The sequence below is a fragment of the Eubalaena glacialis genome, chromosome 1, assembly GCF_028564815.1.
Source record: "Eubalaena glacialis isolate mEubGla1 chromosome 1, mEubGla1.1.hap2.+ XY, whole genome shotgun sequence".
Lineage (NCBI taxonomy): Eukaryota > Metazoa > Chordata > Mammalia > Artiodactyla > Balaenidae > Eubalaena > Eubalaena glacialis.
This window is the reverse complement of record NC_083716.1, coordinates 92,540,780-92,552,940: the sequence shown is the minus strand read 5'-3', so window position 1 is coordinate 92,552,940 and position 12,161 is coordinate 92,540,780. Positions and strand designations below refer to the sequence as shown.

At 74.1% G+C, this 12,161-nt stretch overlaps 8 non-coding genes and 4 pseudogenes across 8 annotated transcripts; all 12 read right to left on the bottom strand.

Moving 5' to 3' along the window:
• Positions 1-19: 19 nt before the first annotated feature.
• LOC133079924 (5S ribosomal RNA) lies at positions 20-138 on the bottom strand. Its single transcript, XR_009698347.1, has one exon. It is a non-coding gene; the product is annotated as a 5S ribosomal RNA (ribosomal RNA).
• Positions 139-1,056: 918 nt separating this feature from the next.
• On the bottom strand, positions 1,057-1,175 carry LOC133079919 (5S ribosomal RNA). Its single transcript, XR_009698346.1, has one exon. It is a non-coding gene; the product is annotated as a 5S ribosomal RNA (ribosomal RNA).
• Positions 1,176-2,084: 909 nt separating this feature from the next.
• LOC133075839 (5S ribosomal RNA) lies at positions 2,085-2,203 on the bottom strand (annotated as a pseudogene).
• A 946-nt stretch (positions 2,204-3,149) lies between these two features.
• Positions 3,150-3,268, bottom strand: LOC133079914 (5S ribosomal RNA). Its single transcript, XR_009698345.1, has one exon. It is a non-coding gene; the product is annotated as a 5S ribosomal RNA (ribosomal RNA).
• A 918-nt stretch (positions 3,269-4,186) lies between these two features.
• Positions 4,187-4,305, bottom strand: LOC133079911 (5S ribosomal RNA). Its single transcript, XR_009698342.1, has one exon. It is a non-coding gene; the product is annotated as a 5S ribosomal RNA (ribosomal RNA).
• Positions 4,306-5,214: 909 nt separating this feature from the next.
• Positions 5,215-5,333, bottom strand: LOC133075838 (5S ribosomal RNA; annotated as a pseudogene).
• A 946-nt stretch (positions 5,334-6,279) lies between these two features.
• On the bottom strand, positions 6,280-6,398 carry LOC133079904 (5S ribosomal RNA). The gene has a single exon (XR_009698341.1). It is a non-coding gene; the product is annotated as a 5S ribosomal RNA (ribosomal RNA).
• Positions 6,399-7,316: 918 nt separating this feature from the next.
• On the bottom strand, positions 7,317-7,435 carry LOC133079899 (5S ribosomal RNA). The gene has a single exon (XR_009698339.1). It is a non-coding gene; the product is annotated as a 5S ribosomal RNA (ribosomal RNA).
• A 909-nt stretch (positions 7,436-8,344) lies between these two features.
• Positions 8,345-8,463, bottom strand: LOC133075833 (5S ribosomal RNA; annotated as a pseudogene).
• Positions 8,464-9,409: 946 nt separating this feature from the next.
• LOC133079893 (5S ribosomal RNA) lies at positions 9,410-9,528 on the bottom strand. The gene has a single exon (XR_009698338.1). It is a non-coding gene; the product is annotated as a 5S ribosomal RNA (ribosomal RNA).
• A 918-nt stretch (positions 9,529-10,446) lies between these two features.
• On the bottom strand, positions 10,447-10,565 carry LOC133079886 (5S ribosomal RNA). Its single transcript, XR_009698337.1, has one exon. It is a non-coding gene; the product is annotated as a 5S ribosomal RNA (ribosomal RNA).
• A 909-nt stretch (positions 10,566-11,474) lies between these two features.
• Positions 11,475-11,593, bottom strand: LOC133075825 (5S ribosomal RNA; annotated as a pseudogene).
• Between the last annotated feature and the right edge of the window lie 568 nt (positions 11,594-12,161).

The window sequence follows — 12,161 nt, the reverse complement described above, 5'->3', positions numbered from 1 at the left end:
GGCGGAGCGGGAGGCAAAAAGCCTACAGCACCCGGTATTCCCAGGCGGTCTCCCATCCAAGTACTAACCAGGCCCGACCCTGCTTAGCTTCCGAGATCAGACGAGATCGGGCGCGTTCAGGGTGGTATGGCCGTAGACGTTAAAAGGGGCCCGCGGAGTGCCTCTTGAGGCCCAGCTTCGCTGGCGCTTGCGCCTCCCCGCCAGCCCGGCGGCCAGCCCGCCCCGGCAGGGCCCCGCCGCCCGCCCAGGCAGGGCAACGGCGGCCTCGGGTACCAGGGGGGTGGCGGAGGGTTCGGCGACCTCCCAGCCCAGGGCGGGCGGGACCCACCAAACCGTTCGGCGCTTGGCGCCCCGCCCCAGATCCCGCACGTCGCTCACAGGGACGTGGCCCCGGAGGCTTCAGGGCCCGGGGCCCGCGGTCCCTTGGGCCTCCCCTCTGCCCGCCCACGCGGCGCTAGGCGCAGCCCAGCCGCAGCCCGGGCCGGCCCTCCTGCCCGACGGCAGTCGGCCCTTAACCCACTGGGAGCCACCATTGAGTCGGCACGGCCCCTTAGCCCCAGCAAGGCCACCCTTGCCCCCACGCCACCCGCCGAGCACAGGACCCGGCGCCTTGTGGCCGGCCGGCCCGGAGCACCGGCCCCGGCCCCCGCCCCCGCTCCCGCCCCCGGCCGTGGCGAAACGGCGGAGGGGGGGCTTTTTCCGGAGGGAGCTGTGGAGAGACACACCGGCAGATAGGTGGCTGCGCCGGGGCTGGGCGCTGGTGGGGGCGGCCAGGTGCAGGTCAAGGGGCTCGCGGGCCGCACGGCCGGCACCCGGGCCTGAGGCGGAGTCTGGGTTCAGGCCAGCCACCCCGGGAGCGGCTGGGATGCGGCTGCCTTCCAGGGCCGCCTTCTGGCCGCCTGGCCGGCCAGGCAGGCGGAGAGCGCCCCCTCTGGCGCGCTGTGGTGGGAGGGGCCGGAGGAGGTGGGGCCTGCAGCGGTGCCCGGCGGGGGCGGGGGCGGGGGCGGGGGCGGAGGCGGCGGGCGACTAAAGGAGAAGGCGGAGCGGGAGGCAAAAAGCCTACAGCACCCGGTATTCCCAGGCGGTCTCCCATCCAAGTACTAACCAGGCCCGACCCTGCTTAGCTTCCGAGATCAGACGAGATCGGGCGCGTTCAGGGTGGTATGGCCGTAGACGCAGGAGGGGCCCGCGCGGTGCCTCTTGAGGCCCAGCTTCGCTGGCGCCTGCGCCTTACCGCCATGCCGGCGGCCAGCCCTCTCCGGCAGGGCCCTGCCGCCCGCCCAGGCAGGCGACAGGAGGCCTCGGGGACCCGGGGGTGGCGGAGTGGTGGGCCACCTCGCAGCCCAGGGCGGGCGGGACGCTCCAGGCCCGTCGGCGCTTGGCGCCCTGCCGCAGATCCCGCTCGACGCTCACAGGGACGCGGCCCCGGAGGCTTCAGGGCCCGGCGGCCGCGGTCCCTTGGGCATCCCCCCCTGCCCGCCCACGCGGAGTTAGGCGCAGCCCGGCCACGGCCGGGCCGGCCCTCCGGCCGGGCAGCAGCTGGCCCGAAGCCACTGGGAGCCACCATGGAGTGGGCACGGCCCCTTAGCCCCAGCAAGGCCCCCCCTTGCCCCCACGCCGCCCGCCGAGCACAGGACCCCGGCCCTGGTGGCCGGCAGGCCCGGAGAAGCGGCCCCGGCCCCCGCCCCCGCTCCCGCCCCCGGCCGTGGCGAAACGGCGGAGGGGGGGCTTTTTCCGGAGGGAGCTGTGGAGAGACACACGGGCAGACAGGGGGCTGCGGCGCGGCTGGGCTCCGGTGGGGGCGGCCAAGTGCAGGTCGAGGGCCTCGCGGGCCGCACGGACGGCACCCCGGCCTGCGGCGGAGTCTGGGTCCGGGCCAGCCACCACGGGAGCGGCTGGGGTGGCGGCTGCCTTCCAGGGCCGCATTCTGGCCGCATGTCCAGCCAGCTCGGCGGGGAGCGATCCCTCCGGCGCGCTGTGTTGGGAGGGACGTGAGGAGGTGAGGCCTGCAGCGGTGCTCAGCGGGGGCGGAGGCGGCCTCGGCCGCGGGCCACTAAATGTCAAGGCGGAGCGGGAGGCAAAAAAGCCTACAGCACTCGGTATTCCCATGTGGTCTCCCATCCAGGTACGAAACAGGCCAGACCCTGATTAGCTTCCGAGATCAGACGAGGTGTGGTGCGTTCAGGGAGGTGTGGCCGTAGAATGCAGCGGGGGCCACGGTGTGCCTCTTGAGGCTTAGCTTCGCTGGTGCTGGCGACTTACCGCCAGCCCGGCAGCCAACCCTCTCCGGCGCGGCCCTGCCGTCCGCCCAGGCAAGCGACAGGAGGCCTCGAGGGCCCGGGGGTGGTGGAGTTGTGGGCGACTTCGCAGCTCAGGTCAGGCGGGACCCTCCAGGCCTGTAGGCGCTTGGCCCTCCGCCCCAGAGCCGCTCAACGCTCACAGGACTTGGCCCCGGAGGCTTAAGGGCCTGTGGCCCTCGGTCCCTTGTGCATTCCCCACCCTGTCAATCCACACAGTGCTAGGCGCAGCCCAGCCACGGCCTGGCCGGCCCGCCTGCCCAACGGCAGTTGGCCCGAAGCCACTGGGAGCCACCATTGAGCCGGCACGGCCCCTTAGACACAGCAACGCCACCCTTGCCCCCACGCCAACTGCCGAGCAAAGTTCCCGGCGCCTGGTGTCTAGCCAGCCCAGCGAACCGGTCCCAGCCCACGACCCCGCTCCCACTCTCGGCCGTGGCGAAGTGGCAAAGGGTGGGCTTTTTCCGGAGGGAGCTGTGGAGAGACACACGGGCAGACAGGGGGCTGCGGCGCGGCTGGGCTCCGGTGGGGGCGGCCAAGTGCAGGTCGAGGGCTTCGTGGGCCGCACGGACGGCACCCCGGCCTGCGGCGGAGTCTGGGTCCGGGCCAGCCACCACGGGAGCGGCTGGGGTGGCGGCTGCCTTCCAGGGCCGCCTTCTGGCCGCCTGGCCGGCCAGGCCGGCGCGGAGCGCCCCCTCTGGCGCGCTGTGGTGGGAGGGGCCGGAGGAGGTGGGGCCTGCAGCGCTGCCCGGCGGGGGCGGGGGCGGGGGCGGAGGCAGCGGCCTCGGCCTTGGCCTCGGCCTCGGCCTAGGCCGCGGGCGACTAAAGGAGAAGGCGGAGCGGGAGGCAAAAAGCCTACAGCACCCGGTATTCCCAGGCGGTCTCCCATCCAAGTACTAACCAGGCCCGACCCTGCTTAGCTTCCGAGATCAGACGAGATCGGGCGCGTTCAGGGTGGTATGGCCGTAGACGTTAAAAGGGGCCCGCGGAGTGCCTCTTGAGGCCCAGCTTCGCTGGCGCTTGCGCCTCCCCGCCAGCCCGGCGGCCAGCCCGCCCCGGCAGGGCCCCGCCGCCCGCCCAGGCAGGGCAACGGCGGCCTCGGGTACCAGGGGGGTGGCGGAGGGTTCGGCGACCTCCCAGCCCAGGGCGGGCGGGACCCACCAAACCGTTCGGCGCTTGGCGCCCCGCCCCAGATCCCGCACGTCGCTCACAGGGACGTGGCCCCGGAGGCTTCAGGGCCCGGGGCCCGCGGTCCCTTGGGCCTCCCCTCTGCCCGCCCACGCGGCGCTAGGCGCAGCCCAGCCGCAGCCCGGGCCGGCCCTCCTGCCCGACGGCAGTCGGCCCTTAACCCACTGGGAGCCACCATTGAGTCGGCACGGCCCCTTAGCCCCAGCAAGGCCACCCTTGCCCCCACGCCACCCGCCGAGCACAGGACCCGGCGCCTTGTGGCCGGCCGGCCCGGAGCACCGGCCCCGGCCCCCGCCCCCGCTCCCGCCCCCGGCCGTGGCGAAACGGCGGAGGGGGGGCTTTTTCCGGAGGGAGCTGTGGAGAGACACACCGGCAGATAGGTGGCTGCGCCGGGGCTGGGCGCTGGTGGGGGCGGCCAGGTGCAGGTCAAGGGGCTCGCGGGCCGCACGGCCGGCACCCGGGCCTGAGGCGGAGTCTGGGTTCAGGCCAGCCACCCCGGGAGCGGCTGGGATGCGGCTGCCTTCCAGGGCCGCCTTCTGGCCGCCTGGCCGGCCAGGCAGGCGGAGAGCGCCCCCTCTGGCGCGCTGTGGTGGGAGGGGCCGGAGGAGGTGGGGCCTGCAGCGGTGCCCGGCGGGGGCGGGGGCGGGGGCGGGGGCGGAGGCGGCGGGCGACTAAAGGAGAAGGCGGAGCGGGAGGCAAAAAGCCTACAGCACCCGGTATTCCCAGGCGGTCTCCCATCCAAGTACTAACCAGGCCCGACCCTGCTTAGCTTCCGAGATCAGACGAGATCGGGCGCGTTCAGGGTGGTATGGCCGTAGACGCAGGAGGGGCCCGCGCGGTGCCTCTTGAGGCCCAGCTTCGCTGGCGCCTGCGCCTTACCGCCATGCCGGCGGCCAGCCCTCTCCGGCAGGGCCCTGCCGCCCGCCCAGGCAGGCGACAGGAGGCCTCGGGGACCCGGGGGTGGCGGAGTGGTGGGCCACCTCGCAGCCCAGGGCGGGCGGGACGCTCCAGGCCCGTCGGCGCTTGGCGCCCCGCCGCAGATCCCGCTCGACGCTCACAGGGACGCGGCCCCGGAGGCTTCAGGGCCCGGCGGCCGCGGTCCCTTGGGCATCCCCCCCTGCCCGCCCACGCGGAGTTAGGCGCAGCCCGGCCACGGCCGGGCCGGCCCTCCGGCCGGGCAGCAGCTGGCCCGAAGCCACTGGGAGCCACCATGGAGTGGGCACGGCCCCTTAGCCCCAGCAAGGCCCCCCCTTGCCCCCACGCCGCCCGCCGAGCACAGGACCCCGGCCCTGGTGGCCGGCAGGCCCGGAGAAGCGGCCCCGGCCCCCGCCCCCGCTCCCGCCCCCGGCCGTGGCGAAACGGCGGAGGGGGGGCTTTTTCCGGAGGGAGCTGTGGAGAGACACACGGGCAGACAGGGGGCTGCGGCGCGGCTGGGCTCCGGTGGGGGCGGCCAAGTGCAGGTCGAGGGCCTCGCGGGCCGCACGGACGGCACCCCGGCCTGCGGCGGAGTCTGGGTCCGGGCCAGCCACCACGGGAGCGGCTGGGGTGGCGGCTGCCTTCCAGGGCCGCATTCTGGCCGCATGTCCAGCCAGCTCGGCGGGGAGCGATCCCTCCGGCGCGCTGTGTTGGGAGGGACGTGAGGAGGTGAGGCCTGCAGCGGTGCTCAGCGGGGGCGGAGGCGGCCTCGGCCGCGGGCCACTAAATGTCAAGGCGGAGCGGGAGGCAAAAAAGCCTACAGCACTCGGTATTCCCATGTGGTCTCCCATCCAGGTACGAAACAGGCCAGACCCTGATTAGCTTCCGAGATCAGACGAGGTGTGGTGCGTTCAGGGAGGTGTGGCCGTAGAATGCAGCGGGGGCCACGGTGTGCCTCTTGAGGCTTAGCTTCGCTGGTGCTGGCGACTTACCGCCAGCCCGGCAGCCAACCCTCTCCGGCGCGGCCCTGCCGTCCGCCCAGGCAAGCGACAGGAGGCCTCGAGGGCCCGGGGGTGGTGGAGTTGTGGGCGACTTCGCAGCTCAGGTCAGGCGGGACCCTCCAGGCCTGTAGGCGCTTGGCCCTCCGCCCCAGAGCCGCTCAACGCTCACAGGACTTGGCCCCGGAGGCTTAAGGGCCTGTGGCCCTCGGTCCCTTGTGCATTCCCCACCCTGTCAATCCACACAGTGCTAGGCGCAGCCCAGCCACGGCCTGGCCGGCCCGCCTGCCCAACGGCAGTTGGCCCGAAGCCACTGGGAGCCACCATTGAGCCGGCACGGCCCCTTAGACACAGCAACGCCACCCTTGCCCCCACGCCAACTGCCGAGCAAAGTTCCCGGCGCCTGGTGTCTAGCCAGCCCAGCGAACCGGTCCCAGCCCACGACCCCGCTCCCACTCTCGGCCGTGGCGAAGTGGCAAAGGGTGGGCTTTTTCCGGAGGGAGCTGTGGAGAGACACACGGGCAGACAGGGGGCTGCGGCGCGGCTGGGCTCCGGTGGGGGCGGCCAAGTGCAGGTCGAGGGCTTCGTGGGCCGCACGGACGGCACCCCGGCCTGCGGCGGAGTCTGGGTCCGGGCCAGCCACCACGGGAGCGGCTGGGGTGGCGGCTGCCTTCCAGGGCCGCCTTCTGGCCGCCTGGCCGGCCAGGCCGGCGCGGAGCGCCCCCTCTGGCGCGCTGTGGTGGGAGGGGCCGGAGGAGGTGGGGCCTGCAGCGCTGCCCGGCGGGGGCGGGGGCGGGGGCGGAGGCAGCGGCCTCGGCCTTGGCCTCGGCCTCGGCCTAGGCCGCGGGCGACTAAAGGAGAAGGCGGAGCGGGAGGCAAAAAGCCTACAGCACCCGGTATTCCCAGGCGGTCTCCCATCCAAGTACTAACCAGGCCCGACCCTGCTTAGCTTCCGAGATCAGACGAGATCGGGCGCGTTCAGGGTGGTATGGCCGTAGACGTTAAAAGGGGCCCGCGGAGTGCCTCTTGAGGCCCAGCTTCGCTGGCGCTTGCGCCTCCCCGCCAGCCCGGCGGCCAGCCCGCCCCGGCAGGGCCCCGCCGCCCGCCCAGGCAGGGCAACGGCGGCCTCGGGTACCAGGGGGGTGGCGGAGGGTTCGGCGACCTCCCAGCCCAGGGCGGGCGGGACCCACCAAACCGTTCGGCGCTTGGCGCCCCGCCCCAGATCCCGCACGTCGCTCACAGGGACGTGGCCCCGGAGGCTTCAGGGCCCGGGGCCCGCGGTCCCTTGGGCCTCCCCTCTGCCCGCCCACGCGGCGCTAGGCGCAGCCCAGCCGCAGCCCGGGCCGGCCCTCCTGCCCGACGGCAGTCGGCCCTTAACCCACTGGGAGCCACCATTGAGTCGGCACGGCCCCTTAGCCCCAGCAAGGCCACCCTTGCCCCCACGCCACCCGCCGAGCACAGGACCCGGCGCCTTGTGGCCGGCCGGCCCGGAGCACCGGCCCCGGCCCCCGCCCCCGCTCCCGCCCCCGGCCGTGGCGAAACGGCGGAGGGGGGGCTTTTTCCGGAGGGAGCTGTGGAGAGACACACCGGCAGATAGGTGGCTGCGCCGGGGCTGGGCGCTGGTGGGGGCGGCCAGGTGCAGGTCAAGGGGCTCGCGGGCCGCACGGCCGGCACCCGGGCCTGAGGCGGAGTCTGGGTTCAGGCCAGCCACCCCGGGAGCGGCTGGGATGCGGCTGCCTTCCAGGGCCGCCTTCTGGCCGCCTGGCCGGCCAGGCAGGCGGAGAGCGCCCCCTCTGGCGCGCTGTGGTGGGAGGGGCCGGAGGAGGTGGGGCCTGCAGCGGTGCCCGGCGGGGGCGGGGGCGGGGGCGGGGGCGGAGGCGGCGGGCGACTAAAGGAGAAGGCGGAGCGGGAGGCAAAAAGCCTACAGCACCCGGTATTCCCAGGCGGTCTCCCATCCAAGTACTAACCAGGCCCGACCCTGCTTAGCTTCCGAGATCAGACGAGATCGGGCGCGTTCAGGGTGGTATGGCCGTAGACGCAGGAGGGGCCCGCGCGGTGCCTCTTGAGGCCCAGCTTCGCTGGCGCCTGCGCCTTACCGCCATGCCGGCGGCCAGCCCTCTCCCGCAGGGCCCTGCCGCCCGCCCAGGCAGGCGACAGGAGGCCTCGGGGACCCGGGGGTGGCGGAGTGGTGGGCCACCTCGCAGCCCAGGGCGGGCGGGACGCTCCAGGCCCGTCGGCGCTTGGCGCCCCGCCGCAGATCCCGCTCGACGCTCACAGGGACGCGGCCCCGGAGGCTTCAGGGCCCGGCGGCCGCGGTCCCTTGGGCATCCCCCCCTGCCCGCCCACGCGGAGTTAGGCGCAGCCCGGCCACGGCCGGGCCGGCCCTCCGGCCGGGCAGCAGCTGGCCCGAAGCCACTGGGAGCCACCATGGAGTGGGCACGGCCCCTTAGCCCCAGCAAGGCCCCCCCTTGCCCCCACGCCGCCCGCCGAGCACAGGACCCCGGCCCTGGTGGCCGGCAGGCCCGGAGAAGCGGCCCCGGCCCCCGCCCCCGCTCCCGCCCCCGGCCGTGGCGAAACGGCGGAGGGGGGGCTTTTTCCGGAGGGAGCTGTGGAGAGACACACGGGCAGACAGGGGGCTGCGGCGCGGCTGGGCTCCGGTGGGGGCGGCCAAGTGCAGGTCGAGGGCCTCGCGGGCCGCACGGACGGCACCCCGGCCTGCGGCGGAGTCTGGGTCCGGGCCAGCCACCACGGGAGCGGCTGGGGTGGCGGCTGCCTTCCAGGGCCGCATTCTGGCCGCATGTCCAGCCAGCTCGGCGGGGAGCGATCCCTCCGGCGCGCTGTGTTGGGAGGGACGTGAGGAGGTGAGGCCTGCAGCGGTGCTCAGCGGGGGCGGAGGCGGCCTCGGCCGCGGGCCACTAAATGTCAAGGCGGAGCGGGAGGCAAAAAAGCCTACAGCACTCGGTATTCCCATGTGGTCTCCCATCCAGGTACGAAACAGGCCAGACCCTGATTAGCTTCCGAGATCAGACGAGGTGTGGTGCGTTCAGGGAGGTGTGGCCGTAGAATGCAGCGGGGGCCACGGTGTGCCTCTTGAGGCTTAGCTTCGCTGGTGCTGGCGACTTACCGCCAGCCCGGCAGCCAACCCTCTCCGGCGCGGCCCTGCCGTCCGCCCAGGCAAGCGACAGGAGGCCTCGAGGGCCCGGGGGTGGTGGAGTTGTGGGCGACTTCGCAGCTCAGGTCAGGCGGGACCCTCCAGGCCTGTAGGCGCTTGGCCCTCCGCCCCAGAGCCGCTCAACGCTCACAGGACTTGGCCCCGGAGGCTTAAGGGCCTGTGGCCCTCGGTCCCTTGTGCATTCCCCACCCTGTCAATCCACACAGTGCTAGGCGCAGCCCAGCCACGGCCTGGCCGGCCCGCCTGCCCAACGGCAGTTGGCCCGAAGCCACTGGGAGCCACCATTGAGCCGGCACGGCCCCTTAGACACAGCAACGCCACCCTTGCCCCCACGCCAACTGCCGAGCAAAGTTCCCGGCGCCTGGTGTCTAGCCAGCCCAGCGAACCGGTCCCAGCCCACGACCCCGCTCCCACTCTCGGCCGTGGCGAAGTGGCAAAGGGTGGGCTTTTTCCGGAGGGAGCTGTGGAGAGACACACGGGCAGACAGGGGGCTGCGGCGCGGCTGGGCTCCGGTGGGGGCGGCCAAGTGCAGGTCGAGGGCTTCGTGGGCCGCACGGACGGCACCCCGGCCTGCGGCGGAGTCTGGGTCCGGGCCAGCCACCACGGGAGCGGCTGGGGTGGCGGCTGCCTTCCAGGGCCGCCTTCTGGCCGCCTGGCCGGCCAGGCCGGCGCGGAGCGCCCCCTCTGGCGCGCTGTGGTGGGAGGGGCCGGAGGAGGTGGGGCCTGCAGCGCTGCCCGGCGGGGGCGGGGGCGGGGGCGGAGGCAGCGGCCTCGGCCTTGGCCTCGGCCTCGGCCTAGGCCGCGGGCGACTAAAGGAGAAGGCGGAGCGGGAGGCAAAAAGCCTACAGCACCCGGTATTCCCAGGCGGTCTCCCATCCAAGTACTAACCAGGCCCGACCCTGCTTAGCTTCCGAGATCAGACGAGATCGGGCGCGTTCAGGGTGGTATGGCCGTAGACGTTAAAAGGGGCCCGCGGAGTGCCTCTTGAGGCCCAGCTTCGCTGGCGCTTGCGCCTCCCCGCCAGCCCGGCGGCCAGCCCGCCCCGGCAGGGCCCCGCCGCCCGCCCAGGCAGGGCAACGGCGGCCTCGGGTACCAGGGGGGTGGCGGAGGGTTCGGCGACCTCCCAGCCCAGGGCGGGCGGGACCCACCAAACCGTTCGGCGCTTGGCGCCCCGCCCCAGATCCCGCACGTCGCTCACAGGGACGTGGCCCCGGAGGCTTCAGGGCCCGGGGCCCGCGGTCCCTTGGGCCTCCCCTCTGCCCGCCCACGTGGCGCTAGGCGCAGCCCAGCCGCAGCCCGGGCCGGCCCTCCTGCCCGACGGCAGTCGGCCCTTAACCCACTGGGAGCCACCATTGAGTCGGCACGGCCCCTTAGCCCCAGCAAGGCCACCCTTGCCCCCACGCCACCCGCCGAGCACAGGACCCGGCGCCTTGTGGCCGGCCGGCCCGGAGCACCGGCCCCGGCCCCCGCCCCCGCTCCCGCCCCCGGCCGTGGCGAAACGGCGGAGGGGGGGCTTTTTCCGGAGGGAGCTGTGGAGAGACACACCGGCAGATAGGTGGCTGCGCCGGGGCTGGGCGCTGGTGGGGGCGGCCAGGTGCAGGTCAAGGGGCTCGCGGGCCGCACGGCCGGCACCCGGGCCTGAGGCGGAGTCTGGGTTCAGGCCAGCCACCCCGGGAGCGGCTGGGATGCGGCTGCCTTCCAGGGCCGCCTTCTGGCCGCCTGGCCGGCCAGGCAGGCGGAGAGCGCCCCCTCTGGCGCGCTGTGGTGGGAGGGGCCGGAGGAGGTGGGGCCTGCAGCGGTGCCCGGCGGGGGCGGGGGCGGGGGCGGGGGCGGAGGCGGCGGGCGACTAAAGGAGAAGGCGGAGCGGGAGGCAAAAAGCCTACAGCACCCGGTATTCCCAGGCGGTCTCCCATCCAAGTACTAACCAGGCCCGACCCTGCTTAGCTTCCGAGATCAGACGAGATCGGGCGCGTTCAGGGTGGTATGGCCGTAGACGCAGGAGGGGCCCGCGCGGTGCCTCTTGAGGCCCAGCTTCGCTGGCGCCTGCGCCTTACCGCCATGCCGGCGGACAGCCCTCTCCCGCAGGGCCCTGCCGCCCGCCCAGGCAGGCGACAGGAGGCCTCGGGGACCCGGGGGTGGCGGAGTGGTGGGCCACCTCGCAGCCCAGGGCGGGCGGGACGCTCCAGGCCCGTCGGCGCTTGGCGCCCCGCCGCAGATCCCGCTCGACGCTCACAGGGACGCGGCCCCGGAGGCTTCAGGGCCCGGCGGCCGCGGTCCCTTGGGCATCCCCCCCTGCCCGCCCACGCGGAGTTAGGCGCAGCCCGGCCACGGCCGGGCCGGCCCTCCGGCCGGGCAGCAGCTGGCCCGAAGCCACTGGGAGCCACCATGGAGTGGGCACGGCCCCTTAGCCCCAGCAAGGCCCCCCCTTGCCCCCACGCCGCCCGCCGAGCACAGGACCCCGGCCCTGGTGGCCGGCAGGCCCGGAGAAGCGGCCCCGGCCCCCGCCCCCGCTCCCGCCCCCGGCCGTGGCGAAACGGCGGAGGGGGGGCTTTTTCCGGAGGGAGCTGTGGAGAGACACACGGGCAGACAGGGGGCTGCGGCGCGGCTGGGCTCCGGTGGGGGCGGCCAAGTGCAGGTCGAGGGCCTCGCGGGCCGCACGGACGGCACCCCGGCCTGCGGCGGAGTCTGGGTCCGGGCCAGCCACCACGGGAGCGGCTGGGGTGGCGGCTGCCTTCCAGGGCCGCATTCTGGCCGCATGTCCAGCCAGCTCGGCGGGGAGCGATCCCTCCGGCGCGCTGTGTTGGGAGGGACGTGAGGAGGTGAGGCCTGCAGCGGTGCTCAGCGGGGGCGGAGGCGGCCTCGGCCGCGGGCCACTAAATGTCAAGGCGGAGCGGGAGGCAAAAAAGCCTACAGCACTCGGTATTCCCATGTGGTCTCCCATCCAGGTACGAAACAGGCCAGACCCTGATTAGCTTCCGAGATCAGACGAGGTGTGGTGCGTTCAGGGAGGTGTGGCCGTAGAATGCAGCGGGGGCCACGGTGTGCCTCTTGAGGCTTAGCTTCGCTGGTGCTGGCGACTTACCGCCAGCCCGGCAGCCAACCCTCTCCGGCGCGGCCCTGCCGTCCGCCCAGGCAAGCGACAGGAGGCCTCGAGGGCCCGGGGGTGGTGGAGTTGTGGGCGACTTCGCAGCTCAGGTCAGGCGGGACCCTCCAGGCCTGTAGGCGCTTGGCCCTCCGCCCCAGAGCCGCTCAACGCTCACAGGACTTGGCCCCGGAGGCTTAAGGGCCTGTGGCCCTCGGTCCCTTGTGCATTCCCCACCCTGTCAATCCACACAGTGCTAGGCGCAGCCCAGCCACGGCCTGGCCGGCCCGCCTGCCCAACGGCAGTTGGCCCGAAGCCACTGGGAGCCACCATTGAGCCGGCACGGCCCCTTAGACACAGCAACGCCACCCTTGCCCCCACGCCAACTGCCGAGCAAAGTTCCCGGCGCCTGGTGTCTAGCCAGCCCAGCGAACCGGTCCCAGCCCACGACCCCGCTCCCACTCTCGGCCGTGGTGAAGTGGCAAAGGGTGGGCTTTTTCCGGAGGGAG